A 26,262-nucleotide genomic window follows, 5' to 3' on the forward strand; every position below is an offset into this window, starting at 1 on the left:
AAATTTGCATATACAAAAAAATAAAATACACTTAAATTATTCTGGTCAGTAAAGGAAGGGGGAGCAGGTATAGCAGTGGTTCCCAACCTTAGTATAATTCATATGCTTTACTTTCCTCTATAACAGGCCCCCTGTTCCTCTCCCCAGTCCCCCGATTTACAGGTGACGTCTTCTCTAACCGGAGTTGTTTTCTTTTCTTCACTATCTGGCCTAGACCACCATGAAGATTTCTCCCATACAAGACGTCTCCACAGAACCAGCCAAACAAACATTTTAGGCTCCTTTCTGCAGTACAATACCCACCTATTTACAGACTCCCCATGTTTATTGTCACACACAATAATAGTACCCGCTGTTCGTCACCATAAAGTTGTTAGGCCCCCTCTTTGCCCCCTAATATAGCTGTAGGCCCCCAAACTGCCGCCATATATATAGTTGTAGGCCGCCATACTGTCCTGCTTTATTGCTCCACTGCTCCTCTTGTCTGGGGACCTATTGTTATGGCTCATAGCAGTAGATCCCAGGTCTGCAGGGGCAGTGGAGAAACAAAGCTGATGGTAGTTACTGCCCACAGCCGCCCAGTGCCCGCGCTTCCCCTTTGCTATCCTTCTCCGCTCCTAGGTGCAGTGACGTCAGCCTACCATTATTTTCAAAGTGGTCCAGACCAGTAGCCAGTGGCTGTCATTACTGATTTTTTTTTTCAAGTACCCCCTGGAGAACTGCTTAGTACCCCTGGGGGTACTTGTACCCCAGGTTGAGAACCACTGGGGTAGAGGTAACAAGCCCAGGTTGGAAGCAATCAAAAAAGTTAAATGCTTTGAACAGACTTTGCCTAAATCATTAGTATAAGCAGGTGTAAGAAACTTAGTAATATATAAGTATTATACATTAGTAATATATCTTATCAGAGAAATATGCCTGTTTCTTTACTTATCAGGCCTCTTTTCTGTCACACTCATCATTCACACTGAAGAACTGCTTCCAGACATATCAGTTCTCCCAGGAATCAGCTTACAGCTTCTCTTAAAAATCTATGGAGAATTGTGAGGGCAGAAGGAGAGTGACAGAAGAGAGGCATGGGAGCTGCTTGAAGCTCTAGTAAGTATTATATCGTCCCCACCAGTGCTCTATTGACAGCTAACAAGTTATATAATTCTACATATTGCACATATATGTAGGCTAGATTATACTAAAAAGTTGATTACAGTGCAGGGAAACTTTAAGTCAGAGATTTCCATTAGATATTGACTATACTAATGTAAAATGCTACTGGTAACGTGACACAATTTTAGAACTGGTAGACCAGTGTTTTCTTTACCAGTGGGCCTCCAGCTGTTGCAAAACTACAACTCCCAGCATGCCCGGACAGCCAACAGCTGGAGTCACACAGTTTTGCAACAGTTGGAGGCACACTGGTTGGAAAAGACTGCAAAACTGGGATCCAGCAACATTTTTTTTTCCATTACAAAATGTTTTTTTCCATTACAAAATGTGTCAATTAAGAATTTTATGTGTCAAGGCTGGTGTGAATCGCTAGACGAGTGACAACCCTGCTCGCAATATGGTCTCCAGAGCAGTTGCCTATTTTTTGGCTCTCATCCTCTTTTTTTTGTTTTTGTTCAGATGATGCCATCATGAAAAGCAACCATGTCTGGAATTGCCTTTTAAAGGGGTACTCCGCTAGAAATTATTATTATTATTTTCAAATCAAATGATCTGTCTTTCCAGTCTGACCACAGTGTTCTCTGCTGACACCTCTGTCCATTTTAGGAACTGTCCAGAGTAGGAGCAAATCCCCATAGCAAACCTCTCCTGCTCTGGATAGTTCCTAAAATGGCCAGAGGTGTCAACAGAGAGCACTGTGGTCAGACAGAAAATAAATTAAAAAAGAATAAAACTTCCTGTGGAGCATACAGCAGCTGATAAGTACTGGAAGGATTACGATTTTTAAATAGAAGTTATTTACAAATGTGGTTAGCTTTCTAGCACCAGTTGATTTAAAAATAAAAAAAATGCTTTCCAGCAGAGTTCCCCTTTAAGCATGCCTAACAAGAGAACAGCATGTCGCAGTGAAGTGGGCCTAATAATGGATCATTCATCTGTAGTCCGCACCGGAGGAGACCAACGTCATAGGGTTCAAACTCGACCCTGGAAATTAATGTCATAAAAGCTTCTGCCAGAATAGTAAAGCGCCTTTCTTCTCCTTTCACTTGCGGTTCGGATATTACAAGAAAATCTTTTTTTTTTTTTTTTTTTTTTTAATGCTCGACCAGCGTTAAAACACAAGAATAAAAGTAATTTGGAGAAAATAATTGTTTGGAGGGGTCTCTTTGAAAACCCAGGGACCACATATGCTCAGTCTGCCACTCCCACGTAACCACTGGAAGTTTGTAACGCAGGTTTATGAAAAGCAGTTTTTATGCAAAACGTGACATTTCTCCAGGATTAGCAGGAACTAAATGAACAATTGCTATTCTGCTTGTCAGAGCTTCTTTGTGTTATCATACTGGGTTACATAGCAGTGCATTAACGCCTGCTGCAAATTCACTCTATTCAATCCCGAGTTCAATTTTGACACAAGATTGGAAAATGCAGCCGCCGACGAATAACAAAATCTGAATGTAGATGAGAGGGGAGGAAAAAGGGGGACATGATAAAATATCACCGTAACTTTTTCTGCTGCTTCTTCTAAGATCTGCAGATCTTGTTAAGAGAAAAAAAAAATTGAGTAAAAAAAAAAAAGAAAAATCTTTGGCGCATTCGTCGTTGCAGTGATTTAACTAAAGCTTGTCACAAACTTAAAACGGCAGATGTGTTATTTTCAGATAAAGCGACCGGATGATCGGATTGATATCTCAATTGAAAAGACAGGTTTCGCTTTGTAGATTGATGCTTCCAACAAGCGAATGGTTTATTGGATTTTTTTCTTCCCTTTTCTTTTTTTTTTCATTTTTCGGTAAAACGTTAACTTGTCTTTTTTTCAAGGAGACTAAGCACCGAAGAGGAAAATATAATTATGTAACTTAGAGAATAAATTGCGTGGGGGGTGTGTCTTGGGATTGCTACACCGTAGGATTATTATGAAGCGGTAATCATGTTACGCAAACGTATGGATACCCTGTAATACACAAACAAGACGTTGTGATGTCATCATTTTAGTCTTCAATTGGAAATATTATTTCTTCAGCATACACAAGGTTTTTAGCTTATGTCCATGTATATTAATGTGATGCTCTGAACATCCAAGGCCTTGATCACATTGTCCACGGGCTCTGCTATTCGGAGTTTCGTTGGCAATCTGGCCAGAGTGCAAGCTCTATTTTTTTTTCTCCGCTAAAATCCTGTAAAATTACCGGGTAACCGACGGACACCATGTTAGTGAATGGGGTCCGTCGTGACCTGGTAGTAACCGTTTGCATGTGAAAAAAAAAGGGCCGAATGGACCCTTAAGGGGTCGGAGGATGCAAACGGCTGTGTGAACCTAGCTCTAGGACTGTGTTCACGTTGCTGTTCTGCTCCATCAGGTTCTAGGTCCATTCGGCTCTTTTTTTGAGCCTAATGGTCCCAATAATCGGTGGGGGCACAGCAGACTCCACCAGGTCCCGACAGATCCCAATAACTTGAATGGGGTCTGTTGGGAAACCGGTAGTTTACCATAGAAAAAAATAGTCTATGCACTATTTTTTTTCTTCGCTAAACTTGACAAAATTGCCGATAAAGCTCCAAATATTAGAGCTGACGGCAATGTGAAAGAGGTCTTTGTGTTTCCTTAACTACTTAAAATTTACAGTAACATTTCCCCTCTCAGTTATAAATCACTAGTAAAGTAGCTGCCCAAGTGTCCTCCCACACACGAACACCTTTAAAGGCAAAGCCACAGGCAGCACTGGGGTGCCAAAACACTTCTTTCTTCTTGGAACGAAAAGACAGTAAGGTAAGCTTGATGGTTTCAGTACACAAAATGGTCACAAAAGTTTAATGGTTGCGACACAGAAGGTGACACTTTCTGAACACAAGTTTAACTCAATTGTAATGGAAAAGCAAAGGAGACTCGGCAACTCACCATTTCATGCAAGAATCAGATTCCTTTAATCCAGGAAGTAAGAAGGGTAACACGTAACAGCAAGGAAGGGGAGGCAGGGGGTGCGGGTAGGACTGCGCGGTTTCTTGCCGAGCTGGCACTTCTTCAAGCTACATGCATGCATAGCAAACCTCTCCTGCTCCGGACAGTTCCTGACATGGACAGAGATGGCAGCAGAGAGCACTTTGGTCGGAAGGATTAAGATTTTTTAATAGATATATTTTTTCAAATCAACTGGTGCTAGAAAGATAGAATCTGTTTAACTTTATAGCACCAGTTGATTGGAAATATTTTTTTTCCATTGGAGTACCGCTTTAATGTGTTCAAATTTTAGTATTGTTTGTGCTTTTTATGTTACATGTATTAAATAATATAGCAATGTTATAGCATGCCATGACTAAGGATCATTCCTGATCCGAAACGCGTCGGTATTGTTCCTGTGTGTGATGTGTCCTTTTTTTGATCCTACAATAAAGAAGATACTTTTTTCACTGCACGATCTTTTGGACATTTTGTAAGTCTGCTGTTAGGAGCGGGGATAAGATGTCTGATCGCGGGGGTCCGGCCGCTGGGGACCCCAGACATTCAGTGCGCGGATTACTGATGCAGGGCGGAGGCTCGTGATATCACGGCCATGCCCCGCTCGTGATGTCACGGCCACGCCCCTTCAATGCAAGTCTATGGGAGGGGGCGTGACGGCCATCATGCCCCCTCCCATAGACTTGTATTGAGGGGGCGCGGCCGTGACGTCACAAGCCTCTGGCGTTGCACCCGACACTCTAAACGAACGCCGGGTGCAGCAGGGATATCCTGCCGCTGGGGACCCCGCGATCAGACATCTTTGCCCCTATACTTTGGATAGGGGATAAGATGTCTAGGGGCGGAGTACACCTTTAACATTGATAATTGTGATAACTGTGATGACCAAAATGTATATCACAGTATTTAACGGTATTTGTTTTTTAAAAGGGAATTTTTTATTTAATTTTCATTTCATTTTTAAAATGAGAAAAGGGGGGGTGATTCTGGCTTTTATTAGGGGAGGGGTTAAATGATCTTTATTAACTTTTTTTTTTCACTTTTTTTTTTGCAATGTTATAGCCCCCATTGCATACATTGATCTTATACATTGATCATTGTTATCCCGTTGGATAACATTGATCAATGATTCTGCCGCTTTACTGCTCCTGCCTGGATCTCAGGAACTGAGCAGTCATTCGGCGATCAGAAACGCCGGAGGAAGGTAGGGGACACTCCTCGTGTCTTCCAGCTGTTCGGGACGCCATGATTTCGCCGTGGTGATCCCGAACAGCCCACTGAGCTAACCGGCACTGATTAGCTTTCACTTAAGACGCAGCGATCAACATTGATCGCCGCGTCTAGAGGGTAAATACCATGATCGGTGCCACACGCTATTAGCCACGGGTCCCGGCCATTGCTAGGTGCTGGGCCCCACTCACTATGATGCGGGGCCACGGCATGGCCCCACATTATAGGAAGGGAGCGGGCTGAGGGCATACAGGTACGCCCTCGTCCCTAACACGGTATACACTCACCGGTATTCATATCATAAGAAAAAACACACCAGTATGCGGTATGAACCGGTAGACCGCCCAGCACTATGAACACATATGTCTGCAGTGATGATTTATTGTGTATATGGGTGTCTAGTGCATTATGTTTATCTACATGTTAATGTAAATAATTGTGATCACTTATATATCTGCAGTGATGATTTATTGTGTATATAATTGTGTTTATCTACATGTTAATGTAAATAATTGTGATCACTTATATATCTGCAGTGATGATTTATTGTGTATATAATTGTGTTTATCTACATGTTAATGTAAATAATTGTGATCACTTATATATCTGCAGTGATGATTTATTGTTGATGCCTTTGAGCTCCCAGGAATTGTGTCCAGCCGCAGTCAGTCCCATGTGAATTAATTCCAAATGTGTTACTTGTATTGTGTTACCCAGCACGGAGGCACGGGGCCCATCACATTCACAGTTTAGGTTTGTGCTCGACAAAAAAAAGGAAAGCAAGAAATTGTGACAGTTTTAGCCGCCCACGTTGCTCCGCGCAGTCACCTCCGCGCCGCGCTTTCTTAATTGTTGAGTGATTGTTTGTGTTATGAAAATGTGATAGCTGCTGTTACAGTTATGTAACCTTGTGATTCCTAAATGGAGCAAACCACTAATTGCTAAATACATTGTCACATTCCCACCGCCAATCAGCTGCGTAACCTCCTCTGTTCTTATTAACCCCAACCTGACGGATCACCCAAAATCAGTCGTGTCACTGATTTATTGTTGTATAAGAGCAGCTTTACCCCGGATTGCTTTTGACACCTCTACTTAGGTTAGTTATCTTTGTATCATGGCCTCCCAAGGACTAGAAAAAGTAATGGGAAAGGTAGTCCTATTAGTCAGGCGGACAGTCCCAGACATACTGGAGGACTTGAGTCATGAAGATCCGACCAAAGAGCACGGGACTCTAGAGGTGAGGGGTTATTACAGCCCCGCATTTTATTGTGTATTGTCTATTTGTGATTTATAGTATTAGATATATCAGGGCAATGTTTTCAACTAGTGCGCCTCCAGCTATTGCAAAACTACAATTCCCAGCATGCCGGGCATCTTTTAGTGAATATCTTAGGCTGATACTTATCGGTATATAGTGAATATCTTAGGATGATACTTATCTGTATATAGTGAATATCTTAGGATAATACTTATCTGTATATAGTGAATATCTTAGGATAATATTTATCTGTATATAGTGAATATCTTAGGACAATACTTATCTGTATATAGTGAATATCTTAGGACAATACTTATCTGTATATAGTGAATATCTTAGGATAATACTTATCTGTATATAGTGAATATCTTAGGCTGATACTTATCTGTATATAGTGAATATCTTAGGATGATACTTATCTGTATATAGTGAATATCTTAGGACAATACTTATCTGTATATAGTGAATATCTTAGAATAATACTGATCTATATAGTGAATATCTTAGGCCAATACTTATCTGTATATAGTGAATATCTTAGGATAATACTTATCTGTATATAGTGAATGTCTTAGGATAATACTTATCTGTATATAGTGAATATCTTAGGATAATACTTATCTGTATATAGTGAATATCTTAGGATAATACTTATCTGTATATAGTGAATATCTTAGGATAATACTTATCTGTATATAGTGAATATCTTAGGATAATACTTATCTGTATATAGTGAATATCTTAGGATAATACTTATCTGTATATAGTGAATATCTTAGGACAATACTTATCTGTATATAGTGAATATCTTAGGATGATACTTATCTGTATATAGTGAATATCTTAGGATAATACTGATCTATATAGTGAATATCTTAGGATAATACTTATCTGTATATAGTGAATATCTTAGGATAATACTTATCTGTATATAGTGAATATCTTAGGATAATACTTATCTGTATATAGTGAATATCTTAGGATAATACTTATCTGTATATAGTGAATGTCTTAGGATAATACTTATCTGTATATAGTGAATATCTTAGGATAATACTTATCTGTATATAGTGAATATCTTAGGATAATACTGATCTATATAGTGAATATCTTAGGCCAATACTTATCTGTATATAGTGAATATCTTAGGATAATACTTATCTGTATATAGTGAATGTCTTAGGATAATACTTATCTGTATATAGTGAATATCTTAGGATAATACTTATCTGTATATAGTGAATATCTTAGGATAATACTTATCTGTATATAGTGAATATCTTAGGATAATACTTATCTATATAGTGAATATCTTAGGACAATACTTATCTGTATATAGTGAATATCTTAGGACAATACTTATCTGTATATAGTGAATATCTTAGGATAATACTTATCTGTATATAGTGAATATCTTAGGCTGATACTTATCTGTATATAGTGAATATCTTAGGATGATACTTATCTGTATATAGTGAATATCTTAGGATAATACTTATCTGTATATAGTGAATATCTTAGGCTGATACTTATCTGTATATAGTGAATATCTTAGGACAATACTTATCTGTATATAGTGAATATCTTAGGACAATACTTATCTGTATATAGTGAATATCTTAGGATAATACTTATCTGTATATAGTGAATATCTTAGGATAATACTTATCTGTATATAGTGAATATCTTAGGACAATACTTATCTGTATATAGTGAATATCTTAGGATAATACTTATCTGTATATAGTGAATATCTTAGGATAATACTTATCTGTATATAGTGAATATCTTAGGACAATACTTATCTGTATAGAGTAAATATCTTAGGATAATACTGATCTATATAGTGAATATCTTAGGCCAATACTTATCTGTATATAGTGAATATCTTAGGATAATACTTATCTGTATATAGTGAATATCTTAGGATAATACTTATCTGTATATAGTGAATATCTTAGGATAATACTTATCTGTATATAGTGAATATCTTAGGATAATACTTATCTGTATATAGTGAATATCTTAGGATGATACTTATCTGTATATAGTGAATATCTTAGGCCGATACTTATCTGTATATAGTGAATATCTTAGGATAATACTTATCTGTATATAGTGAATATCTTAGGATAATACTTATCTGTATATAGTGAATATCTTAGGATAATACTTATCTGTATATAGTGAATATCTTAGGATAATACTTATCTGTATATAGTGAATATCTTAGGACAATACTTATCTGTATATAGTGAATATCTTAGGATAATACTTATCTGTATATAGTGAATATCTTAGGATAATACTTATCTGTATATAGTGAATATCTTAGGATAATACTTATCTGTATATAGTGAATATCTTAGGATAATACTTATCTGTATATAGTGAATATCTTAGGACAATACTTATCTGTATATAGTGAATATCTTAGGATAATACTTATCTGTATATAGTGAATATCTTAGGATAATACTTATCTGTATATAGTGAATATCTTAGGATAATACTTATCTGTATATAGTGAATATCTTAGGATAATACTTATCTGTATATAGTGAATATCTTAGAATGATACTTATCTGTATATAGTGAATATCTTAGGATAATACTTATCTGTATATAGTGAATATCTTAGGATAATACTTATCTGTATATAGTGAATATCTTAGGACAATACTTATCTGTATATAGTGAATATCTTAGGATAATACTTATCTGTATATAGTGAATATCTTAGTATAATACTTATCTGTATATAGTGAATATCTTAGGATAATACTTATCTGTATATAGTGAATATCTTAGGATAATACTTATCTGTATATAGTGAATATCTGAGGAGGATTCATGGTAAATATAGGCAGCATTAGGAAATAATTTTAGTGATGGCTGAAAACACCATGCCTGCCACATCAGCTAAAACAGGTAAGCACAGTGTATGTGATCTTCTCTGGCATGAAGATGAGATTGTACATGTAAACACTGATGCACTAACAGGGTCATCTATATATCTATTTGTGCTCTGGATTGCTGTATACGTGATATACCGTCCTCTCTGTTATTTCTTTATTCTCTGCACTCTGTCACTTTAAATACTTTTGCAAACAAATGTCTTTAAATTAAAAAAAGAAAAAGCTATTTTTTATTCACACAGGGTTTATGTTGCCACCTGAACATCTGGACTCGATTTCTGTGTATGTTTTATAATGAGTGTTTTTTCTCGATAAAATGACAAGTTCTTGTGTAGTTTATTCTTTGCATGTTTCATATCGGGAGACAGGTGGGCTCTTCAATCAATAATTCTCTCATAACTGCTGTTCCCATTTACATAATTATATGGGCACTTGTATGGAGCCAATCTCCCCATGGGATTTAGAGAACCGCACAAACGCCAGTGAAGGAGCCGCACTCGTAAAACGCTGCGAGAGAAGGACAGCGCAGAAGGTGCAAGAGAAAACCACTTGTGGGAATTAGATCTGATTATCCCTGTGATGTCACCATAAGTGATGCTACAAAGGACGGAGTCCACTAATCCGGGACACTTTATGCTACTGTTATTAATCATTAAAGGACATCTGTAGTGCTCTGAACTTTATTCCCTTTCCGAAGTTTTAGATTGCGGTGGTCAGAGCGCTGGGGCCCCCCCCGCGATCTCCTATACGGGGCCGCGGCAATGTACAGGAAAGTGGGTGTTCTGTCCCCGCATGACGCGGCAGCCAAAAAGACAAGGAGAACATGACAAGGTGACGCGTTTTCGGGACTAAGGTCCAGCCTTAGGACCGAAAGTTCAGAGCACTACAGATGTCCTTTAAGGTATCATGGCATCGAGTCCACACGGGTCATCAGATTGCACATACTCCTTTTTATGTTTTGTTTTTTGTTTACTTTTTGGATTTTTGGTTTTGCATTGCTGATACCTAAAAGCAAGTAAAGAACAATTCTGTTCAGCTTCATATTAAGTTATCTAAAGGGGTCATCCAACATAAGGTGACTTTAGTACTTACCTGCCAGACAGTAATGGACATGCTTAGGAAGGATCCAGGCTAAATATTTTGAGTCCACTACAATGCTGCAGCTTTCTTTTGTGAAATGGCTGTATCCTGTTGGAGTTTCTTCCCTCCAACTACAATCTCCAGGATCCCTTGTTTCTAGATGGGAGGTCACTTTTCTCCCTCTCAAACATCAGCCACCCCACCCATTGAAACACAGCTAGGCTCCTTTCCATGCGTGCTGTGCTTGAAATTGTATATCGGAACAGTATGATAGCAGTTAAATTTTTGTACATAGAAGCAGAATTATAGTAGTTATATAGGAGGCAGTATTATAGTAGTTATATTCTTGTATATAGAAGTATTATAGTAGTTATATTCTTGTATATAGAAGTATTATAGTAGTTATATTCTTGTATATAGAAGTATTATAGTAGTTATATTCTTGTATATAGGGGCAGTATTATAGTAGTTATATTCTTGTATATAGAAGTATTATATTAGTTATATTCTTGTATATAGGAGCAGTGTTATAGTAGATATATTCTTGTATATAGGAGCAGTATTATAGTAGTTATATTCTTGTATATAGGAGAAGTATTATAGTAGTTATATTCTTGTATATAGGAGCAGTATTATAGTAGTTATATTCTTGTATATAGGAGGCAGTATTATAGTAATTATATTTTTGTATATAGGAGTAGTATTATAGTAGTTATATTCTTGTATATAGGAGCAGTATTATAGTAGTTATATTCTTGTATATAGGAGCAGTATTATAGTAGTTATATTCTTGTATATAGGAGGAAGCATTATGGTAGTTATATTCTTGTATATAGGAGCAGTATTATAGTAGTTATATTCTTGTATATATAGGAGGCAGTATTATAGTAGTTATATTCTTGTATATAGGGAGCAGTATTATAGGAGTTATATTCTTGTATTTAGAAGCAGTATTATAGTAGTTATATTCTTGTATATAGGGAGCAGTATTATAGTAGTTATATTCTTGTATATAGGAGCAGTATTATAGTAGTTATATTCTTGTATATAGGAGCAGTATTATAGTCGTTATATTCTTGTATACAGGAGCAGTATTATAGTAGTTATATTCTTGTATATAGGAGCAGTATTATAGTAGTTATATTGTCACGATGCCGGCTGGCAGGTAGTGGATCCTCTGTGCCAGAGAGGGATTGGCGTGGACCGTGCTAGTGGACCGGTTCTAAGTCACTACTGGTTTTCACCAGAGCCCGCCGCAAAGCGGGATGGACTTGCTGCGGCGGTAGTGACCAGGTCGTATCCACTAGCAACGGCTCAACCTCTCTGGCTGCTGAAGATAGGCGCGGTACAAGGGAGTAGACAGAAGCAAGGTCGGACGTAGCAGAAGGTCGGGGGCAGGCGGCAAGGTTCGTAGTCAGGGTGGATAGCAGAAGTACTGGTACACAGGCTTTGGACACACAAAACGCTTTCACTGGCACAAGGCAACAAGATCCGGCAAGGGAGTGCATGGGAGGAGGTCAGATAAAGGCAGGGAGCAGATGGAAGCCAATTAAGCTAATTGGGCCAGGCACCAATCATTGGTGCACTGGCCCTTTAAGTCTCAGGGAGCTGGCGCGCGCGCGCCCTAGAGAGCGGAGCCGCGCGCGCCAGCACATGACAGCAGGGGACGGGAACGGGTAAGTGACCTGGGATGCGATTCGCGAGCGGGCGCGTCCCGCTGTGCGAATCGCATCCCCGACGGCCATGACAGTGCAGCGCTCCCGGTCAGCGGGACCGACCGGGGCGCTGCGGAGAGAGAGACGCCGTACGCGCTCCGGGGAGGAACGGGGACCCGGAGCGCTAGGCGTAACATATATTCTTGTATATAGGAGCAGTATTATAGTAGTTATATTCTTGTATATAGGAGCAGTATTATAGTAGGTATATTCTTGTATATAGGAGCAGTATTATAGTAGTTATATTCTTGTATGTGGGAGCAGTATTATAGTAGTTATATTCTTGTATATAGGAGCATTATTATAGTAGATATATTCTTGTATATAGGAAGCAGTATTATAGTAGTAATATTCTTGTATAAAGGAGCAGTATTATAGTAGTTATATTCTTGTATATAGGAGCAGCATTATAGTAGTTATATTCTTGTATATAGGAGCAGTATTATAGTAGTTATATTCTTGTATATAGGAGCAGTATTATAGTAGTTATATTCTTGTATATAGGAGGCAGTATTATATTAGTAATATTCTTGTATATAGGGACAGTATTATTGTAGTTATATTCTTGTATATAGGGGCAGTATTATAGCAGTTATATTCTTGTATATAGGAGCAGTATTATAGTAGTTATATTCTTGTATATAGGAGCAGTATTATAGTAGTTATATTCTTGTATATAGGAGCAGTATTATAGAAGTTATATTCCTGTATATAAGAGCAGTATTATAGTAGTTATATTCTTGTATATAGGAGCAGTATTATAGTAGTTATATTCTTGTATATAGGAGCAGTATTATAGTAGTTATATTCTTGTATATAGGAGGCAGTATTATAGTAGTTATATTCCTGTATATAAGAGCAGTATTATAGTAGTTATATTCTTGTATATGGGAGCAGTATTATAGTAGTTATATTCTTGTATATAGGAGCAGTATTATAGTAGTTATATTCTTGTATATAGGAGCAGTATTATAGTAGTTATATTCTTGTATATAGGAGCAGTATTATTGTAGTTATATTCTTGTATATAGGAGGCAGTATTATAGTAGTTATATTCCTGTATATAAGAGCAGTATTATAGTAGTTATATTCTTGTATATAGGAGCAGTATTATAGTAGTTATATTCTTGTATATAGGAAGCAGTATTATAGTAGTTATATTCTTGTATATAGGGGCAGTATTATAGTAGTTATATTCTTGTATATAGGAGCAGTATTATAGTAGTTATATAGAAGAGATCAGTTCAGAATAGTTGCCGCTGTCATTGATCATGATGACCCATAGAAATACATTATTAGCGGGAGAATGTTCCTTCAGGGTTATAATGGCATTATGTTGTCTTGCTTCTTATGTGATTTATGTTAATTTCAGTTTTGAGCACTATTTCTCATACTGTGTATTGTTACGCCGAGCGCTCCGGGTCCCCGCTCCTCCCCGGAGCGCTCGCTACACTCTCTCCGCTGCAGCGCTCCGGTCAGATCCACTGACCCGGGGCGCTGCGATTCTGCTTCCAGCCGGGATGCGATTCGCGATGCGGGTAGCGCCCGCTCGCGATGCGCACCCCGGCTCCCGTACCTGACTCGCTCTCCCTCGGTCCTGTCCCGGCGCGCGCGGCCCCGCTCCCTAGGGCGCGCGCGCGCCGGGTCTTTGCGATTTAAAGGGCCACTGCGCCGCTGATTGGCGCAGTGATTCCAATTAGTGTCTTCACCTGTGCACTTCCCTATATCACCTCACTTCCCCTGCACTTCCCTGCCGGATCTTGTTGCCATTGTGCCAGTGAAAGCGTTCCTTGTATGTTCCTAGCCTGTGTTCCAGACCTCCTGCCGTTGCCCCTGACTACGATCCTTGCTGCCTGCCCCGACCTTCTGCTACGTCCGACCTTGCTTCTGTCTACTCCCTTGTACCGCGCCTATCTTCAGCAGCCAGAGAGGTTGAGCCGTTGCTAGTGGATACGACCTGGTCACTACCGCCGCAGCAAGACCATCCCGCTTTGCGCGGGCTCTGGTGAAAACCAGTAGTGACTTAGAACCGATCCACTAGCACGGTCCACGCCAATCCCTCTCTGGCACAGAGGATCCACTACCTGCCAGCCGGCATCGTGACAGTAGATCCGGCCATGGATCCCGCTGAAGTTCCTCTGCCAGTTGTCGCTGACCTCACCACGGTGGTCGCCCAGCAGTCACAACAGATAGCGCAACAAGGCCAACAGCTGTCTCAACTGACCGTTATGCTACAACAGTTACTACCACAGCTTCAGCAGTCATCTCCTCCGCCAGCTCCTGCACCTCCTCCGCAGCGAGTGGCCGCTCCTGGGCTACGCCTATCCTTGCCGGATAAATTTGATGGGGACTCTAAGTTTTGCCGTGGCTTTCTTTCCCAATGTTCCCTGCATCTGGAGATGATGTCGGACCTGTTTCCCACTGAAAGGTCTAAGGTGGCTTTCGTAGTCAGCCTTCTGTCCGGAAAAGCCCTGTCATGGGCCACACCGCTCTGGGACCGCAATGACCCCGTCACTGCCTCTGTACACTCCTTCTTCTCGGAAATCCGAAGTGTCTTTGAGGAACCTGCCCGAGCCTCTTCTGCTGAGACTGCCCTGTTGAACCTGGTCCAGGGTAATTCTTCCGTTGGCGAGTACGCCGTACAATTCCGTACTCTTGCTTCAGAATTGTCCTGGAATAATGAGGCCCTCTGCGCGACCTTTAAAAAAGGCCTATCCAGCAACATTAAAGATGTTCTGGCCGCACGAGAAATTCCTGCTAATCTACATGAACTTATTCACCTAGCCACTCGCATTGACATGCGTTTTTCCGAAAGGCGTCAGGAGCTCCGCCAAGATATGGACTCTGTTCGCACGAGGCGTTTCTTCTCCTCGGCTCCTCTCTCCTCTGGTCCCCTGCAATCTGTTCCTGTGCCTCCCGCCGTGGAGGCTATGCAGGTCGACCGGTCTCGCCTGACACCTCAAGAGAGGACACGACGCCGCATGGAGAACCTCTGCCTGTACTGTGCTAGTACCGAACACTTCCTGAGGGATTGTCCTATCCGTCCTCCCCGCCTGGAAAGACGTCCGCTGACTCCGCACAAAGGTGAGACAGTCCTTGATGTCTACTCTGCTTCTCCACGTCTTACTGTGCCTGTGCGGATGTCTGCCTCTGCCTTCTCCTTCTCTACCGTGGCCTTCTTGGACTCTGGATCTGCAGGAAATTTTATTTTGGCCTCTCTCGTCAACAGGTTCAACATCCCAGTGACCAGTCTCGCCAGACCCCTTTACATCAATTGTGTAAACAATGAAAGATTGGACTGTACCATACGCTTCCGCACGGAGCCCCTTCTAATGAGCATCGGATCTCATCACGAGAGGATTGAACTTTTGGTCCTCCCCAATTGCACCTCGGAAATTCTCCTTGGACTTCCCTGGCTTCAACTTCATTCCCCAACCCTGGATTGGTCCACTGGGGAGATCAAGAGTTGGGGGCCCTCTTGTTCCAAGGACTGTCTAAGACCGGTTCCCAGTAACCCTTGCCGTGACTCTGTGGTTCCCTCAGTAACCGGTCTCCCTAAGGCCTATATGGACTTCGCGGATGTTTTCTGCAAAAAACAAGCTGAGACTCTACCTCCTCACAGGCCTTATGATTGCCCTATCGACCTCCTCCCGGGTACTACTCCACCCCGGGGCAGAATTTATCCTCTCTCTGCCCCAGAGACTCTTGCCATGTCTGAGTATGTCCAGGAAAATTTAAAAAAGGGCTTTATCCGTAAATCCTCCTCTCCTGCCGGAGCTGGATTTTTCTTTGTGTCCAAAAAAGATGGCTCCCTACGTCCTTGCATTGACTACCGCGGTCTTAATAAAATCACGGTTAAGAACCGCTACCCCCTACCCCTCATCTCTGAACTCTTTGATCGCCTCCAAGGTGCCCACATCTTTACTAAATTGGACTTAAGAGGCGCCTATAACCTCATCCGCATCAGAGAGGGGGATGAGTGGAAAACGGCGTTTAACACCAGAGATGGACACTTTGAGTATCTGGTCATGCCCTTTGGCCTGTGCAACGCCCCTGCTGTCTTCCAAGACTTTGTCAATGAAATTTTTCGTGATCTGTTATACTCCTGTGTTGTTGTATATCTGGACGATATCCTAATTTTTTCTGCCAATCTAGAAGAACACCGCCAGCATGTCCGTATGGTTCTTCAGAGACTTCGTGACAATCAACTCTATGCCAAAATTGAGAAATGTCTGTTTGAATGCCAATCTCTTCCTTTTCTAGGATATTTGGTCTCTGGCCAGGGACTACAAATGGATCCAGACAAACTCTCTGCCGTCTTAGATTGGCCACGCCCCTCCGGACTCCGTGCTATCCAACGCTTTTTGGGGTTCGCCAATTATTACAGGCAATTTATTCCACATTTTTCTACCGTTGTGGCTCCTATCGTGGCTTTAACCAAAAAAAATGCCGATCCCAAGTCGTGGCCTCCTCAAGCGGAAGACGCCTTTAAACGACTCAAGTCTGCCTTTTCTTCGGCTCCCGTGCTCTCCAGACCTGACCCTTCCAAACCCTTCCTATTGGAGGTTGATGCCTCCTCAGTGGGAGCTGGAGCTGTTCTTTTACAAAAAAATTCTTCCGGGCATGCTGTCACTTGTGGTTTTTTTTCTAGGACCTTCTCTCCGGCGGAGAGGAACTACTCCATCGGGGATCGAGAGCTTCTAGCCATTAAATTAGCACTTGAGGAATGGAGGCATCTGCTGGAGGGATCAAGATTTCCAGTTATTATTTACACCGACCACAAGAACCTCTCCTACCTCCAGTCTGCCCAACGGCTGAATCCTCGCCAGGCCCGGCGGTCTCTGTTCTTTGCCCGATTTAATTTTGAGATTCACTTTCGTCCTGCCGATAAGAACATTAGGGCCGATGCTCTCTCTCGTTCCTCGGATGCCTCAGAAGTTGAACTCTCTCCGCAACACATCATTCCACCTGACTGCCTGATCTCCACTTCTCCAGCCTCCATCAGGCAAACTCCTCCAGGAAAGACCTTTGTTTCTCCACGCCAACGCCTCGGAATCCTCAAATGGGGTCACTCCTCCCATCTCGCTGGTCATGTGGGCATCAAGAAATCTGTGCAACTCATCTCCCGCTTCTATTGGTGGCCGACTCTGGAGACGGATGTTGTGGACTTTGTGCGAGCCTGCACTATCTGTGCCCGGGATAAGACTCCTCGCCAGAAGCCCGCTGGTTTTCTTCATCCCCTGCCTGTCCCCGAACAGCCTTGGTCTCTGATTGGTATGGATTTTATTACTGATTTACCCCCTTCCCGTGGCAACACTGTTATTTGGGTGGTCGTTGATCGATTCTCCAAAATGGCACATTTCATCCCTCTTCCTGGTCTTCCTTCAGCGCCTCAGTTGGCTAAACAATTTTTTGTACACATTTTTCGTCTTCACGGGTTGCCTACGCAGATCGTCTCGGATAGAGGCGTCCAATTCGTGTCTAAATTCTGGAGGGCTCTCTGTAAACAACTCAAGATTAAATTAAATTTTTCTTCTGCATATCATCCCCAGTCCAATGGACAAGTAGAAAGAATTAACCAAGTCTTGGGTGATTATTTGCGACATTTTGTTTCCTCCCGCCAGGTTGACTGGGCAGATCTCCTTCCATGGGCCGAATTCTCGTATAACTTCAGAGTCTCTGAATCTTCCTCCAAATCCCCATTTTTCGTGGTGTACGGCCGTCACCCTCTTCCCCCCCCTCCCTACCCCCTTGCCCTCTGGTCTGCCCGCTGTGGATGAGATTTCTCGTGACCTTTCCATTATATGGAGAGAGACCCAAAATTCTCTCTTACAGGCTTCTTCACGCATGAAGAGGTTCGCGGATAAGAAAAGAAGAGCTCCTCCCGTTTTTTCCCCTGGAGACAAGGTATGGCTCTCCGCTAAATATGTCCGCTTCCGTGTCCCTAGCTACAAGTTGGGACCACGCTATCTTGGTCCTTTCAAAATTTTGTGTCAAATTAATCCTGTCTCTTACAAACTTCTTCTTCCTCCTTCTCTTCGTATCCCTAATGCCTTTCACGTCTCTCTTCTTAAACCACTCATCCTCAACCGTTTTTCTCCCAAATCTGTTCCTCCCACTCCTGTTTCCGGCTCCTCGGACATCTTCTCTGTCAAAGAGATCTTAGCCTCTAAAAAGGTCAGAGGGAAAACTTTTTTTTTAGTGGACTGGGAGGGTTGTGGTCCTGAAGAGAGATCCTGGGAACCTGAGGACAACATCCTAGATAAAAGTCTGCTCCTCAGGTTCTCAGGCCCTAAAAAGAGGGGGAGACCCAAGGGGGGGGGTACTGTTACGCCGAGCGCTCCGGGTCCCCGCTCCTCCCCGGAGCGCTCGCTACACTCTCTCCGCTGCAGCGCTCCGGTCAGATCCACTGACCCGGGGCGCTGCGATTCTGCTTCCAGCCGGGATGCGATTCGCGATGCGGGTAGCGCCCGCTCGCGATGCGCACCCCGGCTCCCGTACCTGACTCGCTCTCCCTCGGTCCTGTCCCGGCGCGCGCGGCCCCGCTCCCTAGGGCGCGCGCGCGCCGGGTCTTTGCGATTTAAAGGGCCACTGCGCCGCTGATTGGCGCAGTGATTCCAATTAGTGTCTTCACCTGTGCACTTCCCTATATCACCTCACTTCCCCTGCACTTCCCTGCCGGATCTTGTTGCCATTGTGCCAGTGAAAGCGTTCCTTGTATGTTCCTAGCCTGTGTTCCAGACCTCCTGCCGTTGCCCCTGACTACGATCCTTGCTGCCTGCCCCGACCTTCTGCTACATCCGACCTTGCTTCTGTCTACTCCCTTGTACCGCGCCTATCTTCAGCAGCCAGAGAGGTTGAGCCGTTGCTAGTGGATACGACCTGGTCACTACCGCCGCAGCAAGACCATCCCGCTTTGCGGCGGGCTCTGGTGAAAACCAGTAGTGACTTAGAACCGATCCACTAGCACGGTCCACGCCAATCCCTCTCTGGCACAGAGGATCCACTACCTGCCAGCCGGCATCGTGACATGTATAATACGGGGACGGGACGATACTGAGAATTCTGGGACATTGTGTGCGTCTTCTCTGACCTGTACACCACATTTGTATCAAGGCACAATTATTTCCAGGCGCAAATCTGTAAAACCTGGAATCTTTCCCTGAACATGACTCTCTGGGTGCAGACAATTGTGTTTGTTCAAAAATGTGATTATACTAATGACATTATTAGAACATCGGTGTCATGAAAAAAATGAATCACATTATTTGTGTTGACAGCGATGTCACAACATCAGAAACATCGGAGTCATCGTGTGCTATAACCATTGTGGCAGCGTCTCTGCCGTCTTCACACATCTGCCTGGATATGAGTGAAAAGAGCAAAACGAAACATTTCAGACAAACAAGAGCGTTTCCCACAATCCTATTGGTTGTTCTGGACAGAGCAGCAATTTTCTTACTGCACAATTCCTTAAAGGTGTACTCCGCCCCTAGACATATTATCCTCTATCCAAAGGATAAGGGGATAAGATGTCTGATCAGCTGCGGCACCCCAGATATCCGGAGCATGGAGCGAACTTATATAGACTTGCATTAAGGGGGCATGGCCGTGACATCACGAACAGGCATGACCATGACGTCATGAGCCTCCGACGCTCTAAACGAACACCAGGTGCAGCAGGATAGGGGATAAGATGTCTAGGGGCGGAGTACCCCTTTAAAGAAGCACAACATATGCTATTACTGCAAATTAATAGGGTTCTTGTGTATGTCTTTGGCTTACCTGTTTTATCTAATGTGGCAGGCATGAGTTCACAGCCATATTAATAGCAAATTAATCACTGAAATGGTTTTCTAATGCTTCAAACTGGAAGCTATCAGGAGTGATCTGAAAGGAGATGATGTCATCCTGTAGTTCACAGAAAGCCAGGTGACCCATTACTGACCACTTCCTCTGACACATTAAAGGGGTATTCCTCCCCTAGACATGGCCGAAACCCCCGCAATCTCCGGGCCAGCTTGAATAGGGGATAAGATGTCTGGGGACGGAGTACCCCTTTAAATACTTAGATATTCTATGGGTCAAACTTTTGATCACATGACCCAGTAACAGTTATGAAATGCATAGATGCAGTTGTGCTGGAATGAAACAGATAGTGCTGCTGGATTAGTGATGGTGTGTGTGTATGATATAGGAAAAAAATAACTAACATTCCCTTATGGTTCTTTTAAATATGGCTAAAGGTATTTTGTGATGTCTTTCCTAAACCTTTCCTTAAATGCAGCAATTTTTTATTTTTGTGTTCTCTCTTTTTTTTACTTCTTACATTTTTAAATCGTTAACTCTTTCAGTTTTTCCCCTACAGATCCATATAAGGAGTCGTTTTATACGTTACCAATTGTATGTTGTAAGGACATCACTTATTTCTCCACAAACGTACGGTAAAGCCAAAATAAGTTATTTTTAGGGGGCACAATTAGAAAAATATTCAATTTTGCAAGTTAGTGTGTGTTACAATAAATTGACACATTATTTTTATTCTGTAATTAAATACAATTACAATTATTCCCAATTTATATGGGTTTTATTTTACAACTTAAAAAAATAATAAGAAAGAAAATAAATATGCCTAAAGACTACCTGTCATGATCTTCATACATTTTTTAATTCTCCCAGTTCATTCCCCCCATCATGATAAATGACCACCTGCCTTTATTTTTAGTGTTTTTTTAGTTTTATACCCTTGATATTGTGCTATATATTCTGCTCAGTCTCATTTAGCTCCATGGACTGAGAAGGGGCGTTACCCAGCAGACATGATGTCATCTGAAGTCTTGCTGGGGAGAATTTCCACCCTCTCTCTGTTATGCTTCTCTGAACACACAGCCTAGAGCAGTTAAGTGTATGATGAGCTGTGATTTTCTGAGACCTCACACCCCTCCTCAGCTCTGAATTCTCACTGAACTCCACAGTGTGCTCAGGTCTGCCCAGCAGCTGCAAAAGGGAGCAGAAATATTTAGCACAATGTTTAGCACAATATTTAGGCCTATGCACTGAAGGCATCATGACTACAGTAGTGTTTTCCAAACAGGGTGCCTCCGGCTGTTGCAGGGCTACAACTCCTAGCCAGCAGGCTGTCTAGAAATGCATTGCACATAGTGAACTCCTTATTCTCCTTTTTTGTGTCTGCTTACTCTCTTATTGACTTCCAATAAATACCTGACTGCTGCTCCAATACCTGACCTAAATGTCGTGTGTGAATCTATCCCAACGCCTTTACTGAAATGTCTCCCCTGTATGTGAGCAGGTGTCTGACTATAAAAGAATTAGGGCTTTAATTATTTCAATCTATAGGTTCTTTTTTATGGCTTCTGTCTTATGGAATTAGATGGATAGGACCTATAAATTTCTCCATGGGAACACAAAGCGTTTTATTGGGGAGCTGCTGGAGAATTACACCGAGCGGCAGCTGATGGGAAGATGAGAATGGCCGCATGGAATGAGTGAGGACCAAGGGTGGCAGCGGCACAGACAGAAGAGATTGAGAGCCTGCATTAGCCCCGCGCTGCTATAGAAGCATAGAAATGCCTTATATTTCAGGAAGATTGTGGAGCCAGAAATGGACAGATTTACGGCCGGAATAAAGAAAACACTCATGTACGATGCCAAAACTGTGCCACTGATTGATGCAATACTGAAGACTTATTGACCGGTTATACGGGAGAAGATTGGACTTGATTTGGACGAGGCTATAAGGAGCACTGGCATTGACTTTTTTATTTTCAGATTGCAGGGATGCGTGTCCTTGTTCAATGTATTGATTCTGAGATATATGTTAGAAGCTGTATCTATCTGTTTGTTTTATTATATTTCAGGTCGACACTGAAAATACATATATGGTACAACAATATGAGATGGATTGGCTTTGCCAAAAATAACACAGAACATTGATGCGTAACAGCGGCCCACACAGCAGTGTTGTAATTGTTTTGTAAGTGGCATCATATATGAGTTGTGCGAGTCAATACAAATGTCACACAAAGATGAATAATATAACGGCTGTAAAGATGTAAAATTAAGAAGTGTGTGCAGAAAGAGCCATCAGGAGGATTCAGTGGAGAAAAAAGTGAGTTTTGGGGGGGCATTTTTTTAGCTTATTTTTGATTAAAAGAGGCTAAACTCCAAAAAATGAATATATTTTCTATCGGCCCAACCTGAACTAATAAAATAATAACTTGAATACGAACTATTAAAGGGGTATTCCAGCCTTATACATCTTATCTCCTATCCAAAGGATAGGGCATACGATGTATGATCACAGGGCTCCTGCCGCTCGGACCCCCACGATCTCAGTGCAGCCCCTAGCATGCTGTACTGGGAGCTGCCCTTGAGACATGATGTCACGCCACACCCCCTCCATTCATGTTCCACCCCCTCCCATAGACAGCGCATGGCGTCACGAGGGAACGTGGCCATGACGTTACGTCTCGGTCTCGGAGGCAGCGACCGGCATAGAATGCTGGGGACTGCATAGAGATCGCGGGAGTCCCAGTGGCGGGACCGCTGCGATCATAGATCTTATCCCCTATCCTTTGGATAGGGGATAAAATGTATAAGGCCAGAATACCCCTTTAAAATAATGTATTGGTCCCGCTCATGAATGGCGTAAATACTACAGAAAAAAACGCCAGAATTGGGGGTTTATTTGGTAATGTAAAAATTTAATAAAAAGCAATCAAGAAGTCATATTTACTCCCAGTAAAACTACAGATTGCAGTGCAAAAAAAATTGCTTAAATACAGCTTAAATACAGCCAGAAAACTAAAAAAGTTATAGTGGTCAGAATATAACGATTTAAAGGATTAATCCGGTGGAAAACTTATCTTTATTAAGCCATGTATTTGTTAAGTTGGTAACATCGCAACGCTATCCAATTTGTATAGTTTTCTTTATATTTTACTACTTTAAAAAAATTACAAACTTAAAAAAAAAGCCTTAAAGGGGTTCTCCGGTGGGAAACAGTTTTAACCAACTGGTGCCAGAAAGTTAAACAGATTTGTAAATTACTTCTATTAAAAAATCTTAATCCTTCCAGTACTTATTAGCGACTGTATATTACAGAGAGTTTTTTTCTTTTTGGATTTCTTTTTTGTTTCTGTCCACAGTGCTCTCTGCTGACACCTCTGTCTGTATCAGGAACTGTCCAGAGCAGCATAGATTTGCTATAGGGATTTGCTCCTGTTCTGGAAAATTCCAAAAAGAAAAGAACTTTCTCTGTAGTATACAGCAGTACTGGAAGGATAAAGATTTTTTAATAGAAGTAATTTACAAATCTGTTTAACTTTCTGGCACCAGTTGGTTAAAAAATTTTTTTTTACCACCGGAGTACCGCTTTAAGGCTTTTTTTTTAAGTTTGTAATTTTTAAAAAGTAGTAAAATATAACGAAAATGATACAAATTGGATAGCGTTGCGATGTTACCAACTTAACAAATACATGGCTTAATAAAGATATTGCTCTGGACAGTTCCTGACCCAAACAAAGGTGGCAGCAGAGAGCACTGTGATCCGACTGGAAAGAACTACACAACTTCCTGTTGACCATGCAGCAGCTGATAAGTACTGGAATTTTACGTAGAAGTAGTTTACAACTCAGTATAACTTTCACCAGTATATTTGAAATATTTTTTCTTTGAAGTACCCATTAAAAGGGATACTCCGCTGCCCCAGTGTTCTGAACTTTTGTTCCGAATGTTTGGAGCGTGGCACGAGGGGCGTGGCGTGACGGCACAAGGGGCGTGGCAAACCTCACAACCCCCGCTGCCCACTCCAGGTATTCGGAACAGGATAGGGGATAAGATTTCTAGGGGCGGAATACCCCTTTAACCTCTTAAGGACTCAGGGCGTACCTGTACCCGTACCTGCCGTGACACCACATCACACCGGGTCGGTCCTGGCTGCTAACGATAGCACTGGCACTGATCGATGGCACTGATTGTTGTGCCGTGCGCTGTTAACCCTTCAGACGCGACTATCAAAGTTGACCACCGCGTCTGAAAATGAAAGTAAACGCTTCCCGTCAGCTCAGTCGGGCTGATGGGGATATCGCGAGAAAATCGCGATGTCCCGATCAGCTAGGATGTGAGCGGAGACCCCATTACCTTGCTCCGCGGCGTCCGATCGTCGATTGATTGCTCCAAACCTGAGCTACAGGCTTGAGCAATCAAGCCCCTATCTCACTGATCCCTGCAAAGCTATGGCATAGGAGGTCAGTGTGCGCAGTGTTATAGGTCCCTATGGGATAATAATGATCAGTATAAGAGATCAGTGTGCGCAGTGTTATAGTTCCCTATGGGATAATAATGATCAGTATAAGAGATCAGTGTGTGCAGTGTTATAGTTCCCTATGGGATAATAATGATCAGTGTAAGAGATCAGTGTGTGCAGTGTTATAGTCTCCTATGGGATAACTATGATCAGTATATGAGATCAGTGTGTGCAGTGTTATAGTCTCCTATGGGATAATAATGATCAGTATAAGAGATCAGTGTGTGCAGTGTTATAGGTCCCTATGGGATAACAATGATCAGTATAAGAGATCAGTGTGTGCAGTGTTATAGTCTCCTATGGGAGCTATAACATTGCAAAAGAAAAAGTGAAAAAAAAAAGTTAACAAATGTCATTTAACCCCTTCCCTAATAAAAGTTTGAATCACCCCCCTTTTCCCATAAAAAACTGTGTAAATAAAAATAAACACATGTGGTATCGCCGCGTGCGTAAATGTCCGAACTATAAAATTATATCATTAATTAAACCGCACGGTCAATGGCGTACGCGCAAAAAAATTCCAAAGTCCAAAATAGCGTATTTTTGCTCACTTTTTATATCATAAAAAAATGAATAAAAAGCCATCAAAAAGACCGATCAACACAGAAATGGTACCGATAAAAACTTCAGAACACGGCACAAAAAATGAGCCATCATACCGGCCCATACACAGAAAAATAAAAAAGTTACAGGGGTCAGAAGATGAGAATTTTAAACGTATACATTTTCCTGCATGTAGTTATGATTTTTTTCAGAAGTACGACAAAATCAAACCTATATAAGTCGGGGATCATTTTAACCGTATGGACCTACAGAATAAAGATAAGGTGTTATTTTGACCAAAAAATGCACTGCGCAGAAACAGAAGCCCCCAAAAGTTACAAAATGAAATTTTTTCTTCAATTTTGTCGCACAATGATTTTTTTCTCTGTTTCGCCGTGGATTTTTTTGTAAAATGACTAATGTCACTGCAAAGTATAATTGGTGGCGCAAAAAATAAGCTTTCAATTTTTAGGTGACGACCGCCACGCCCCTCCCATAGACTTGTATTGAAAGGGGGGGGGGCGTGATGTCACGAGGGGCGGAGCCATGACGTAACGATGCTCCGGCCCCTGTACTGCCCGTCATTACGTGCAGAGCGAACTCGCTCTGTGCTGTAATGATAGCGGGGTGCCACAGCGGGGATCCCGGGGCTCCCCAGCAGCGGGACCGCGGCGATCGGACATCTTATCCCCTATACTTTGAATAGGGGATAAGATGTCTAGGGCGGAGTACCCCTTTAAGGGGTTAAGGCTATGTTCACACACCATTTGTGTGCCTTATTTTAAGCTGTAAACAGTTTGAAGAATAATAGCTAAAAATAAGACTTAAAATCAGGCTCAAAGGATGGAAATTACTGTAAAAATAGTAAAAAATAAAATAAAATACAATGCGCATAACGAACCTCACCAGTGTTGTAGTGTTGTTCCACAAGAGGCAGGGAGTTTCTTCTTCACTACCCAAGTGTTTGCTGTTATTAGCTGCTGTTCATTGAAACCAGCTGCAATTTCCATATTTCTGACTTCTAATATTTAGCTCAGAGCCTGTAGTTTTCATTAAGTCGGAAGAAT

The 26,262-nt window shown here is 41.7% G+C and overlaps 1 long non-coding RNA gene across 1 annotated transcript in view; it reads left to right on the top strand.

The window, feature by feature from the left end:
* LOC130283479 (uncharacterized) overlaps positions 1–22,562 on the top strand; it is an 83,013-nt gene extending 60,451 nt beyond the window's left edge. The window contains exon 4 of the long non-coding RNA XR_008846710.1: positions 21,716–22,562. This is a non-coding gene — a long non-coding RNA (uncharacterized LOC130283479). The remainder of the gene's footprint in view (positions 1–21,715) is intronic.
* The last annotated feature ends 3,700 nt before the right edge of the window (positions 22,563–26,262 follow it).

The sequence above is a fragment of the Hyla sarda genome, chromosome 7 (genome assembly GCF_029499605.1).
Source record: "Hyla sarda isolate aHylSar1 chromosome 7, aHylSar1.hap1, whole genome shotgun sequence".
Classification (NCBI taxonomy): domain Eukaryota; kingdom Metazoa; phylum Chordata; class Amphibia; order Anura; family Hylidae; genus Hyla; species Hyla sarda.